The following is a 14,423-nucleotide window of genomic DNA, read 5'->3' on the forward strand; positions in this document are numbered from 1 at the left end:
TCATTTTCCCCTTGTACTCAGCCTTGGTGAGGCCACAGGTGGAGTACTGTGTCTAGTTTTGGGCTCCACAATTCAAAAAGGATGTGGAGAGGCCTGAGACAGTCCAGAGAAGAGCCACATGCATGATCAGAGGTCAGGAAAACAGACCTTACGAAGACAGGCTGAGAGCCATGGGGGTCTTTAGCCTGGGTGATTTGAAGGCCACCTATAAGTTTATCAGGGGTGACCATCAGAATCTGGGGAAATGTTTATTCACCAGAGTGCCCCAAGGGATGATGAGGTCAACTGGTCATAAACTACTACAAGACCCTTTCAAGCTGGACATAAGGAACAATTTCTTTACTGTCTGAGCCCCCAAGGTCTGGGACAGCCTGCCATCAGAGGTGGTTCAAGCACCTACATTGAACACCTTCAATAGCAAACTGGATGCGTATCTTGCTGGAATCCTATGACCCCAGCTGACTTCCTGCCCTTTGGGCAGGGGGCTGGACTCGATGATCTTCTGAGGTTCTTTCCAGCCCTAATGTCTATGAAATCTATGAAAACTTTTAAACCCAGCAGTTACCTTAATTATCAGGGTCAATACAGTGGAACACTGAACAAATTGTGCTCCAACCAACTACATATCACTGCATGTGGTTTTAGCAATGCAGTTTTAGCACTCAGAAACATTATTTCCTAATTCCCTTACATATATACAAAGTACTCTAATGATGAAAATCACCAGGTATAGGGAAAAGAAACTTTTAATTACTTTAAAATTATAAACTTGTTCCTGAATGAAACAGGATTAAAGCTACAATGATGTTGCTGCACATGTATTTCTACAGAAGAATGCAGAGTTAACCCTAACAGTTACAACTGTACTACTCCAAATCAACCACTCTCTTTCATTTATTAGGTCAGTCTCAACTTGGGTGGTTGTCTCATGTTCTATATAACACTGTTTACCTTTTTCCTCTTTGTGCTTCTGGTTATACTATTGACTAGTTATTTCAAGAAACTGCATATTTCAGAATTGGTGGAAAGTTGATTAGTTTTTGGGAATAAAAACCAGTTAATGAAGAGGAAAGCCTTCACAAATTAAAAGATATGTGATTTTGGAACAACATTTGTACCTACAAAGGCAGCATACAAGATATAAGCACTGAGTACTTTATAAAAGGAATTCTGAAATTATTTCCCAAAGAAGTTAAACCATTATAGGAAACTCCTACCCCTTCCTACTTCTAAGACTCCAACAGGATCTTTATTTTATATGGATTTTCTTTTAATTTGGATAGAGGGGGAATGCCAAGGAGTTTATTAATGTTTCTCAACATTTGGTGCATTTAAGCTTATAGTTCATTAGTGTTCTGTTTCTCAGTGGGGTATATTGGCCTGTGCTGACATGGCTAGCCAGCTCCATTAGTAATGGGTGCCAAGGAGCATGCCTACTTGAGATGTTTACCATGTAGTAGACTAAATAGCTGTGCAGTAACCATGTCTACACATGCATACCTATTAGGTTGGAATAAACTAATTTATTTCATAGCAGGACCGTACTTGAAGGGTGCATCTACACATGCAACTTGGGTTTATTACACAGTAATTTATTGTTTAGTAACCCAGCCCTGTGCAGGTGTCTATATGTGCAGGCTCTTCAGAGCAGATTTTCTGCTTATGAAAGTAGTTTGCTCCAGGCCTACTCCTGTCCTTTAAAAGGCAACCTCATGCAGGGCTTTTCTGGCCCAGAGCAGTCTGCAGCTGGCTGAAACAGACCTCTATGACATTGCCTGCAGTCTGTGGCCAGTATGTGATAGATGCTCCACACCCAAGCCCCAGGAGTGATGACCCGAACTGCAGGCTTCCGTTTATTGCTGTGCTCACTGTGCTTCACTGCTGCAGTGACCAACACCTGGCCCAGGTTAGCCTCAACTCTGTCTGTCCCCTGTACCACATGTCCACATGGCCAAGCTCACTGACCTGCCTGTGGCACTCCACCCCTGGGCTGTTGCCTACCAGCCACTGGGTGACTTCCCAGACCCTGGCAGGGACACCAATGATACCCACATGAATGCCACCAAAGTTGCCTTCCATGAGCTTCTGGGGCTCTAGTCCCGCTGCCTGTGGGCCTACCGTGCCAGCCAGGACTGGTGGTTCTATGTCATCCAGCACAGCAGGTGGATTCCTTCCAGATGACCTGGGCCACATTCTAGGAAGTACTTGACCAGATCCACCCATATCTACAGCAACAGTCCACCATCATGGGGCTGACCCTCCCCACAGAGATGTGGCTGACTATTACCTTCCTCAATCTCACCATCCTGCCATCAGCCACCTCTTTGGGGTGGACAAGGCGACCATGAGGGAGGATGCTGTAAAGGTCTGTGATGCCACACCATGGATATGCTGGGCTACACCATCCTCCAGGTCAACAACCCCTTGGATTGTGGTGTATTTCCATGCCCTAAGCTTCCTGCAGTGCACCAAGGCCCTAGATGAGACCCAGATCCCAAACACCTGCCTGCCTTGGGGTGACCACCCATACTATAGCCAGTGGAGCTTCCATTTAGTCATGCTTCAAGCTGTAGTGCATCATCAGGGAGTCTTCACTGTCAGTCCCAGCTAGGCTGGCAACACCCACGATGCTTAGATTTTCCAGAATTCCACCCAGCCAAACCTGATGGAGAGAAGGCACTTTGCACCAGGTGTTCTGGACCTCCAGCTGGGTGAGGTGACTGTCTCACCCTTCCTCATTGAGAACTCACCTACCCACTCCTGCCCTGGCTCGTGCGGCCCTACACCAGCCAGCTCCACCTCTGCTAGGCACATTTCAACAGGTGACACATAATGGTACAGTGTGTTTTTTACCACTTAAAGGGACACTGGTGCACTCTCACTGCCTCAAGGTCATGGAAGACAACATCCCAAGTCATCATCATTGTAGCCTGTGTGCTGCAGAACATCTGTCAGGCTCCGGAGGAGCTCTTCCATAAGGCATGGGTGGAGAAGGCACAGGGGCAGGGCACTGTCTGTGACAGCTGCTGGTAGACCACCTCCTCCTGCACTCCCTACTATAGGGCACTTGACTAGTCAGCCATGGAATCCAGACCCACTGCACAATCTCAACACCATACTCACTGAAGATAGCTTTCAGTAAATATCTTTATTTCCCTCCTCCTCAAACACAGACTCCCTCTGACCCCCCTCCAGTCAGAGACCCCACCACCTCACTCACCACCAATAAAACACCCTCTTCCCCATGCAAACTATTTCCATTGTGCTCTGTGTGCCCTCCCAGGGTGGGGGACAGTGGAGTGGAGGTGCCTATGGGGCAGATCCTGGGAATAAGTGCCCAGCACTCTGGCCTCTGGCCACACCATTAATGATGCAGAACCTAGGGTGAGGCTGGCAGATGGGGGCTCACCTGGGTTTGAGGGGGGCACTGCTTTGCCTGCACTGCCTGCTCCACCTCCTTCACTATGGGGCCGTGGTCATTACGGCCTGCATGCAGTGCTGGTGCCACTACAGGCAGATCCTTCTCAGAGGCCATATACCACCAGGTGAGTGGTGGTGTGAGTGGGAGGCAGGTTAGGGATTAACTTCTGGGTGCCCTGGTGCAGGTTCAGGGGCAGGGAGGCATTGGATGCACAAATTCACAGATTCATTAGGGCTGGAAGGACCTGCCACTGCACCTCAGCCCAAGCCCACTCAGGAGCCTGCTGCTGGGGGGTGGACAGCTTCCAGGGGTCAGGAAGGGCCAGGGATGGGCAGTGTGTGGCATGAAGCAGACTGCCTAGGCCAGGATGTTGTCCATCATCTGGAAGTCCTCCTTCATAGCCTCCACTGCTCTGGCTACCAGAGCAGCCTTCTGTTCCTGGGCTTTCTACATGCTCTCAAGGAGGGCAGTGTGACTCTCCTTGAGGGCCAGGGGTCTGCTCATGAATGCCCAGTCCTCGTGGTCCCTCTCCCACTTGAGCACAACCTGCTCCTGGTTATGCACTAATTCCTTAGTGCGTCAGGGCCATAAGTCCACTAGATGCACCTCTGTCACGGTGACCAACCACTCCAACAACAAAGTCCAGTTTTGTGTCCACCACTTTTGGAGGTGGCAGGCGCAGAGGGTGATGGCCACGGGTATTAGTGACCTTGAAGACACATCCCCAGCAGTGGCTGGTGCCTCTCTCCAACATGAAGCTCCTAGACCCATGGACCCAGGAGAGAGAGGCTCTTTGTGACAGTTTGCAGCATTTCAGAGATAGCAAGCACTATACAAGGGGGCTGTGTGCCACCTGGCCTTAGATCAGGGATCATGCACACATGGGTGGCCAGAAACCATGGTAAGTTGGTCAGGTAGACCCTGCCACAGGCAGCTGTTGGCCAAGTCCTCCATCCCCGCTCCCTCAGTTGGGGCAGGCAGTCTGCTTGGTGCTTGCTGTAGGCTCCCAGTCTTCCCAATTCCCTACGCAGGCCTGGTTAGGGCTGGCTCCTGGAAATGGTTGCCACAGCTGGTTCAGACCTACTCCCCCCACCACCATTCTCTTCCTTCAGGCCAAGCAGTCTGCTTCCTTGTCACCAGGCCTGCACCAGCCGGGCTTAAGGGCTGAGGGGTTCCCACCCATCTGGGACACAGAGCTGACAATGCCCTTTCCTTCTCCTCAGTGACAAGGTAGCCTGAGACAGGGCCCCCACCACATGGGGCCACTGGTCTGAGTGTGCCTCTAATGTGAGTCCGTCGGGTGCACTGCAGTTAGCTGTTTGAGCTGATTGAGGTATGCCTGTCTATTTGTATCCTTCATATTTACATGAGCTATAAGGCCCACCCAACTAACTAAGAGCCCTTACTCTGTGGGGCCAATGAGTGAAAGGTACAACATTTCTTGGGACAATAGGAAAAAAACAGGATAGGAATGACATAAGGGTCAGAGGGTCAAAACATGAAAATGAGTGTTCCTGAGGAGTATACTGAGCAGAGCCCACTGGCCTGCACCCACTGGTCCTCAAAGGCATCCAAGGAGTCAGTGCATGCATGGATAAGTGAAAGGAATGCATCCCTGCTACCCACAGCCTTGAGGGAAGCTTGAGCTACTATACCTTGCTGATGATGATCACCATGGTGCCCCAGGTACACCTGTGAACCTCCCATGAGACCTTGAGATTTCATGGTGCCCCTGGCAAGCTCATGCTTCCCTGCAACATACAGCACTTCCTGGAGGGATACCTCTGCCTATGCTATGAATGCCTGACCCCTGCTGCTGAGGAGACCTCTGCTGCCATTGATGAGTTTCTCTGCATATGACAGGCCCCCGGCTGCCTAGTTGGGAGGTCACTGGCTGCTCAGTATAGTTTGTCACTACCTCCCAGCTCCTTGTGTGCTGTGGAGAGGTACCCTGGGAGAGAAAGGGGAGCTCAGCCAGGCTGAGTGGTGTAGGGGGTGCAGGGCAGGGGCAGGGAGTGGAAGGAAGGGAAGGGAACGGGAGGGCCCTCCCCTCACGTAGGGCCCCTGGCTACAGGTATACAGCCTGGAGATTGGCAGGAGACCTGGCTTGGGACCACATAGCCATGTTGTTGCTTTTCCCCCTGTCACTGCCGGGACGTGACTACTTGTTCTCGTGCCACTCTTCCCCGGGTGATTGTTGTCACATCCCTCCGGTGTTTGCACCTTCGACCAAGCTGATGGTTTCCGTGCAACTCCTTGACCCCTGTAGAAGAAATTGGCTTACTTGACTAGAAAAACAGACAAAGACCAGATGTGCTGATACTGCTTAATTCAAATGTTCTGAGATAAGGAATCCACATTCCTGCATTCCTTGGGTTATCTTGATATCTTGCCCTGTGCATTCCTGCATGCCTTGGGTTATCTTGATATCTTGCCCTGTGCATAGGTAGTTTGTTTAAGTAAACTTCCTAAGTTTCTGTGTAATTTACTATTGTTTTGTTTCTCCAAGGTGTATTTTTTATCTCTTTCTCTGTCTTTAGTATAAATACGCTTGTAAACTTAGAGAGTCTGAGAAATCCTTTGAAACAGACAAGTGGGTGATTCCCCTTGCTGTAGGGAATTCTCCCTGTGATCACAGTATCACCTTAAATAAAGAAAAGCTGTCTCTGTAAGTTCTGATTCAACCACAACGCAAAGTTTGATTTCTTCCACACCCCGTTCCCACCTGCCATGACTTGATGGTTTCAGTGTCTGGGGTCGTTCATTGTGTGCACTCATTGGCCCTGGGGCTCCTTCCGGGGGTCAGTCTTGGGGCTCTGCTACCCCTACACCCCGGCCTCATGCCTCCTGTACAGTGGTGCCACGTTGTTCGTTGTTCCGTCCTCTGGCCTCTTGACTAGATCCTATGCGGGCTCTTTCTTAACACCAACTAGGCCTACTGTGAGGGTTTCATGCCCTCCAGTATCCCCTGGGGTTTGGGGAAAAGGCCACCCAAAAGAAAACCAAAGAAACTCCAACACAAAACTTGGGCGTACCGCCCCTTTAACTACTCCCCCCCCGCACCTTACTGGAGCACTGACTGCCTTATGCCTAGGCACTCAGTCTCTGCCTATTCTCAGGCACCTCTCAGTCCAGCAACGGTGTTTCCCTTGGTGGCACCTCTCTCTGGGATTCCCCACAGTCTCTCGTTCCTGGGACTGACCTTTCCTGGGTCACCCTCCACAGTTCCAGAGGGGCGATTCAGGCGCTTCCTAGCAGCCACACCCGCAGCACTGTCCAAGAGGCTTTTTTCTTTCTTCTCACACCCGTCCTGGGTGTTTCTCTCCCCTTGCCCTGATGCTCCTGCCTGCCTTAGTTGCAGGGACATTGGGTGCAGCCTCCTCACCCTCTCTGCTGGCCCCGCAGCGTGAGCCGCCATTTTTATTTGTGCCGGCCAGCACTCTGTGTTTACGTCACTGGCTGGTGGCAGCTGTATAAACAACCGGCTAAAGAGCTGCATGGGCTTTGCCTCTCGCTTTCCGTTTGTGGGCTCTGGAGTCGCCAGTGAGTATCTCTGCGTTCTGGGACACCCCCCATTCCCTGGCCTTCCTCCCGGGGCTTACTGGGGGTGTGGCAGGCATCTCTGGTTGCCCAAGTTTGTCCCTACAGGTGGTGACAAAGTGCAGGTCCTTCCAGTGTTTTGAGGTGCAGGGGCATGGTGCCTGGCCGCCTGGGCAGTGGCACCTTCTGGGGAAGAACTGGAGATCATCATCCCAGTGACTGGTACCAGCCTCAGGCTGTCCTCCTTGGTGGGGCTGCACACTGTGAGCAAGGTGTTGCAGTTGCAGGTACACATCCAAACAGCATGCCCAGAGTAATAAGCTTCAGAGTTTATTGCTTCGCATGCATATGCATGTGTAGACATGCCCAGGGTAGTTTAAAATTAGCTGAATACAAACTATGTTGAGGAAATACCCCAAGATCCACAAAATAATTCATAATTTATAACAAAATGATAATATAAGTGAAATGCTGTGAAAGAGTATTCCATTTTATAGAATTACATACATTAGATTGTGTTTACTCTGATTGTGATTATTATGTTGAGAGCATTAGATTAATAGTGCCAGGCTACTCTTAATTCCTATGTATTGATCAGCAATTTTTGGAAAAGGATTTATAGGCACTAAGTCCTGGTTTAAATGTATTGTTTATATTTATAAGTTTTCTTGAGGAGTGAATCACATTCAATAGTAGACATTTATTAGAAGTTACCTCCATCTTTTTTCATTTTAAACTTGTGCTTCCAAATGTTTTCAGCATCCAAAGACACTTCTACTCAGATTAGTTTGGTTGTTCCCTCCCTTGAAGGAAATAAAGCTTTTATTTACTTCAGTTTCTAAATGTGACAGATTTTTAATAAAAACATATTCTCCAAGGAACTGGGTGAATTAGTCTGTACTCAGTTCCTTGCTGCCATAAGCAACTTAGGTCTCTTACATTACACCGTAGCCATGGTATCAACAGACAACCTTTCCTGCTTTATAATGCCATTTTATAAACAGCAACCCATGTCTTTCTTTGCAAGAAAATACATATTTCAGATTTTTAGAAAAGGGAGATTCAAAACTAATACTCAATTACTGTTTTAACCCCCTGCCCCCACAAACGCATTTTGTGTGTATGTGTCCATGCATTTTGAATCACTACAGTTATGATTATTACAGAGACCTCTAGACTTTGTGGACATTTATAGTGATATTGCAGTAATGTGTAAACTGGTTCCTGGCCACATTTGACAGTTAGCTCAGTACACAGGGAGCTATATAATTATGTGTGCCATGGGGTTCATACAGTTCCCACTACATGGTGAGAGATGTGGGGTATGCAATTTTTCTCCACTTCTGTATTGTTCAATCCACTTCCAAGGGTGCCTGACTTCTGGTATGTTCCCCAGTTCTCCCGTTCCCTGATGAGATTGTACTTGAGGACCTATTATCAGCCCCAGGGATAAGATGGGAATTCACTGTTTTCTTTGGCATCATTAAACTAATGATAATAGATGTCAGAAAGGATAATTAATAGAGGACAGATTATTCTAGATATACCTGGTTCAGTGGTCTCCCTCTCCTGCCACCATTGGAGATAGGATAATGGGCTAGATGGACTACCAGTCTGCCTTGTTACCAGATTTGGCCATCACTTTGGGGTGTGCTCATTTATTAGGGGTACGTTTCTAGGGTCTTGGTAATTGTATCAATGTGCTGCTTGTGTTACTTGTGTTTCTATACAGAGCTGTATATCTCCCTTCTGCAAGTCCTCACCCCCAATGGAGCTATCTTGCAGGGCTCAGTTTCAATGGGGCTGGGTTCCTCCAGTCACCAAATTAGTCATACACACAAACACACACAGATTAACGTGACACACCTGACCCAGCCAGGTTGATCAGCATGGACAGGCTGGCACCCTCATATGCCAAGAATCAGTTCATCAGAGCAACAATAAACTGCACAAGCACACAAGTAAACAGAATACCTCTGAATCCAGCTGGGTGTCCACCTGACACCCTCCTGGGCAAGCGTTCAGTTCATTAGGGCATGTCTGAGCCAAACTGGGTCAATCAGCGTGTACAAGCTGATCCCCTTATGTGTTTCAAATTCAGCATGTCCCAGTCTTTAGCCTCTTGATGAGCAGACCCCACAGTATTCTTGGGCTTTTAGCTTAGGTAAAAGAAATGTTGCTGCAGAGCTATTGGGGAAGGAGAAATAGAGAAGGAAAAATATACCCAGGTACTACCAGTTTGACTATATAAATTATTGATTGCTAAGTATATGAAATATATAATGGTACAAATAATAATAGACATGCAAAGGAAAAAAACACAAACAATTACAATACTACCCTTGTTTCACTATTTGGGGAAACTTAGCTCAATCTTAACTAATACAGTTCAGGTTCAGAAATTTATGCCTAGAGAGAAAAGAGAGAGAGAGAAAGACAGAGAGTGCGCTGGGATCTCACCAGTCCAAGACACTTGGGTTTCAGTGTTGACAGGTAAAGTTCTTAGCACAATCCTTGAAGGGAGATGATCTGTTTCTTCCAGCTTCTTGAAAAGAACAGTGGATGGTATCAGAGAGACTTTTCTTCTTGAAGCACACACACACAGTGCTGATTTTTTTACAGATTTTTATACCCTCAGTTCAGCTTCTTCAAAGCATTCTTAATAGTGTAAATAATTGTCTTTTCTATTGACAAAGGGTTATCTGGTTTGGAACATCTCAGGAAACTGATTGATAATCAGGAAGCACATAAGTTTAGGGAGTAACCAGACACTTAGGAGCCAGCTTGATATTCCTATGGATAGCAGATATACTGATGGGATAACTCCTGGTGTCTTCAGCAACAATAGATAGCTTGCAGCATCCGGGTTTAGTATTTTTACTTCTAGTGAACAAACCTCAGCTTAGCATGACTTTTCCAGATCTTATTATGGTCTTTTAACAGACTTAAGGCAATTATTGGAGTGTTCATAACCTTTGGGGGAGGACTTCTACCAGTCATCCTGGGAAAAGTATGACAACATTTGTGGTCAGGGCTCCAGTGGGCTGGACACTGTGATGAACCCTTTACCATTGTTCAAATGTTGCCCATACCCCCTCTGACTCAGGCTCTTTGCCTCAGCATTCCCTAACCTGGCAACAGAGTTTTAGTCAATCAAGTTTAAATAGGCCTCCCATAGTGGGGACTGGGGAATGTACGGCCTGAGATGCCTATTAAACTTTACTTCTGCTTAGACGTGTGTGTGTGTGTGTGTGTGTGTGTGTGTGTGTGTGTGTGTGTGTATGTGTGTGTGGAGGGGAGGAAGTCCTTTGTAAATCCAGATTACAACTGCTCTGATAAATGCTGAGCTGGATGTATATAAATGTCGGTTTATTAGCATATGGAGCACAGATTCCCCATCACGCAGTGCTCCCCTGCTTCTCTGATCCCAGAATTCATTGCAGTCTTTGCTTCTGCTTCTGTTCTCCATCTTCCATGTAAATAAGTTGTCATCTAGTTCCATCTCAGATGCAAATGAGACCTAGGGCAGTTGTTATACTCTAGTCACCCTTATCTGGAGGGTTTTAGGTGCGTCTCCCACTGCATCTTAATCAGTTTTTGTTTATGTAGAGCGGGGGGGGGTTTCTTTGTGAGTCAGACAGTCTGTGTCCTGTGTCAGGGTTCCCCAAGAACATGGAGCTGAGAAGTAACAGCCTAGTATGGCACTTACGTGCTTATCAAGAGGTGAAAAATAATAACTTCTGGAAGATGTGGAGCAGGTGGGAAGGGGAGGAGGAAGGGAGGAGAAAAAATCTTCGGGGGATTCTGATGCCTGTTCTTTTGTTCTTTTCCTTTGTCTCTGAGTATGTAGGAATCATGGCTCTCCTGACCTCTCACTGTTGCTGTTTAATACAAATCTGATAGTTAATAAAATCTAAGGTATCTTTATTTTTTCAAGATGAATCTGCCAATCTCACATGTATCACTGAGACCTGGATGGGATGAGGCATCTAAGCCAATATTTGTCCAAATGGTGTTGGCCAGCTATGTGATGCACTATCAGCCTAGGGCTGGATGCTAAGCTTGAGGGGTGGGGTGGGGTGGGGTGGGAATGACGGCAGTGGTCTATATAAAAAAAATATGGGCTACAGGAGCCATCTGGTATCTAATGTATTCAGTGGAAAAGTATTTACTGTGTGTGGATCTTCATATAGATTGGATATTCTGTTACTGTATTGACTACCTCACAGCACAACAGATTTCCTGACCAAGCTTGCTAAACTGGTCTAAGAAGTGGTATTGTTTTGGATGACTTCAATATCCATATTGAAGCTGCCTTCAGGTTGGAACAGGACTTCATGAATACTATGCTAACCAACAGACAAGGCAGGACACACATTAGATTTAAAGTTTTTTGCACCTGCTTAGAAACAGGGGTCTAATCATTGGAAGAATTATTAAGATGCCTCCATCTTGTTCAGACCACTATCTAGAGCCTCAGGACCTGACGTGCAGCTCCTAATGCTGGTACAGCAGTCCCTACAAATTGAGTACGCTGAGGTGGTACCTTGACATGCTTTGGGATCATGACCTTGTGGTCTTCTCCCTGGTCAAGATTGCAGGAGTCCACTTTATTGTATGCAAGAACAAGGCCCTGATCAAGGACACTGAGATGAACGTCCTGGGCCTGGGACACTGAAGACTTCCTTCCCAAGAGCACCGGGCCACTGCCTGCCTCATGGCCCCTGATAGGGGTAGATGCAAAACAATGTGCAATTAACTCATGGATACTGGGCATGAGGGAGAAGTGCTTCCTGGTAAGCAGAGCTCAGGACCTCTGAGTCCAATCCTTGGCCCTGCATTTGCACAGACAGAACCCCTGGTCTGGGACTCAGACTCCCCATCAGTCAAATGGGTACAAGGAGGCCTGCTTTGTGACTTGTAGACATGAGGAACATCCCATTCCCTTTGAAAGGCAGTCTGAGCTTTCACTGAATGCTTTCTACATCCCAGTGCTCCTGGAATATGGTCTGCTGGGGGATAGAGGAGGGGATACCTACCCCCATCCCAGACTGGGTTGGGGGTTCCTGCAGCCAGGACCACTGGCTATAGCATCTCCTGTCCCCTGGTGTTGGTACTAATCAAATGTAGCTCAAAGGCTACAGAGGTGTCAGCTCTGGGAAAGTCAGCCCCCACCTCACCCCCCTCCCACACACATGAACCTCTGAGGCTGGATTCAGTTTAGAGATGGAGGTACCAGGGAGGCTGAACTGCCCCCAAAACAGCACCATCACCTGGAGGGAGTGCAGAGAGATTCAGCATTAACTCCTGCACTGCTGGCAGCTTGGCAAAGCTTCCACCGTGATTAAACCAACCTGATCTGTAAAAAAGAACCTTTCCAGATGTGGCAAGCAAGCAAAGGAAGCAATCAACATTTCCAGGTAAACCACTAATGAGTTCCAATTTAATAGAGCACAAGGTCCAAACAGAGACATTATAAGGGAAGAACATACATTAAATTGGGTGTCATCCAGGAATAAGCTGGGTGCAAATTTGGACAACTCAGCAAATGTAAAAATCCTGCTGCCAATCTCAGCACCCTTCCCACCCCCCACACACACTTTTTGACTCTCTCCAGCCAGTATAGGTAGGAATCTACATTGCACTGTCATAAGTAGCCAAATAGACTTTGGGTAAGTGTTTGTTTTTGTGTTTTGTGGTGAAACCAAATAAAAGGTCAAGCTGTAGATTTCTGCCTCTTTTCTCAGTAGCCAACCTGAAAGGTTACCTGTAATCCAGGTAACAGCTATTCCAGCACTAGCCACAGAAAAGCAGTTTTTTCCTCCACTGCCATTCCATGTGCAAAGCGTTCCTTGATGGAACTGTTTCAGGTGATGAATGGCCAGGTGGCATCCATAGTAGTCAGACAAATTTGTGACCTGCTTTGCACACAAAACTGCTTAAATTTGGCTGTTCTTGGAGACCACGTGCATTTGTACATGCCACAAAACTGGCCTTTAAAGTAGTTTAAATGCCCTTTTGTGCCACTTCAATGGTGTTGCTGTTTGTATGTTTGGCAGCATATTCTGCTTTAATGGAGTTGCTGTTTACACTCTTGGTGGTGTATTATGCTTTAAATGACTGGTATGTAGCAGGATAAAACACCTAGTTTGCTACTGAACAAAGTGCAACCATGCACCGGGCACTGGAAGCTGACACACTCAGGGCTTGGCAGGCCCTGTGCAGCTCAGGCACTGTGGGACCCAGCAGCAGCCCATGCAGGGAGGCTCCACTGAAGGGGAAAAAAAGTGACGACTCCAATTTCCTCCCCACCCTGGAGCCTGCCTGCCTGCCTGAGCTATGAGAGGACTCAGTGCTTCCTTCCATGGCTGCAGCACCCACTGGAATCACCCAGGCTGAGTACCAGAGGGCAGATGCCACCTGGGGGGCCTCATACAGCTCAAAGACCACTCAGCCCATCAAAAGCTCACCTTTCCACACCCCAGCTCCCTGCTGCTGAAGAGGCAGGTAAAGATTGAGCCCCCATCCGTAAATTTAAGTGGTGTTTTAAAAACCAGCCATTTTAATTTAGGGAGAACTCAACTGAATTAACCCCCTGTGGCATGTACAAGCAGCCCACCAGTTTAACATCAGCATCTGAATTTGGGGCTGGAGGAAGCTCATTTGTTTGTATGGCCAGTTATTACCCACCAATGCAAAGAATATGGTTGGGAGGAGGAGGATGACCAATTGTGACCTGGACCCATGTCCATCCTGGCTTGTAAAGGTCAGATAGGGGCAACAGGAGCCACTGCTGCTGGGAGTTGTCAATGCCTCCCTTCAGGAGGGTATTGTGCCAGACATCCCAGGTCTATGATTATCCAGATTCTACTCAAAAAAGCATCTATAGGTATTGACTTACCAGTCAGCTGCCATGCGGTCTTTCTTTCTTTTCAGTATAATATGGAGACCTCATTTGTGGCTTTGGTCAATGATCGTTGCTTTGAAATCAAGGGGAGAAATTGCACCATTGTTCCTATTAGATCTTTTAGTGATCTTTGATATAATTAACCATGAGGAGCTGTTCGTGAATACACACCAAGTCTATTTGGCATGTACCCATTGTGGGTATTCATGGGATGTTCTTAACTGGGAGATTCCAGAGGGTAGTGATGAATGAATACTCATTCTACCCTTGGGACCTTTCCAGTAGAGTCTTTAGCATTACATCTTGTCACCCCCGCTCCCCCATTCTTTGTGGATCTGAGGCTATTGACTTGGAGGTCAGAAGCAGTGGGGAGAAGAGGGACACAGGCGCACGTGTGTCCTTCCCACACGTGTGCCTCCTTTCTGGACCCGGAGCGGAGGTGCAGCAGTAGCAGCGGCGGCGGCGAGCGGAGCAGCTGAGGGGGCAGCAGCAGCTGATCCCCCTAAGGTAAGTGGGGCTGAGGGACTGAGGGGCCAGCGCAGCTGAGCCAGATCC

The sequence above is a fragment of the Crocodylus porosus genome, unplaced genomic scaffold, assembly GCF_001723895.1.
Source record: "Crocodylus porosus isolate Cpor-Errol unplaced genomic scaffold, CroPor_comp1, whole genome shotgun sequence".
NCBI lineage: Eukaryota > Metazoa > Chordata > Crocodylia > Crocodylidae > Crocodylus > Crocodylus porosus.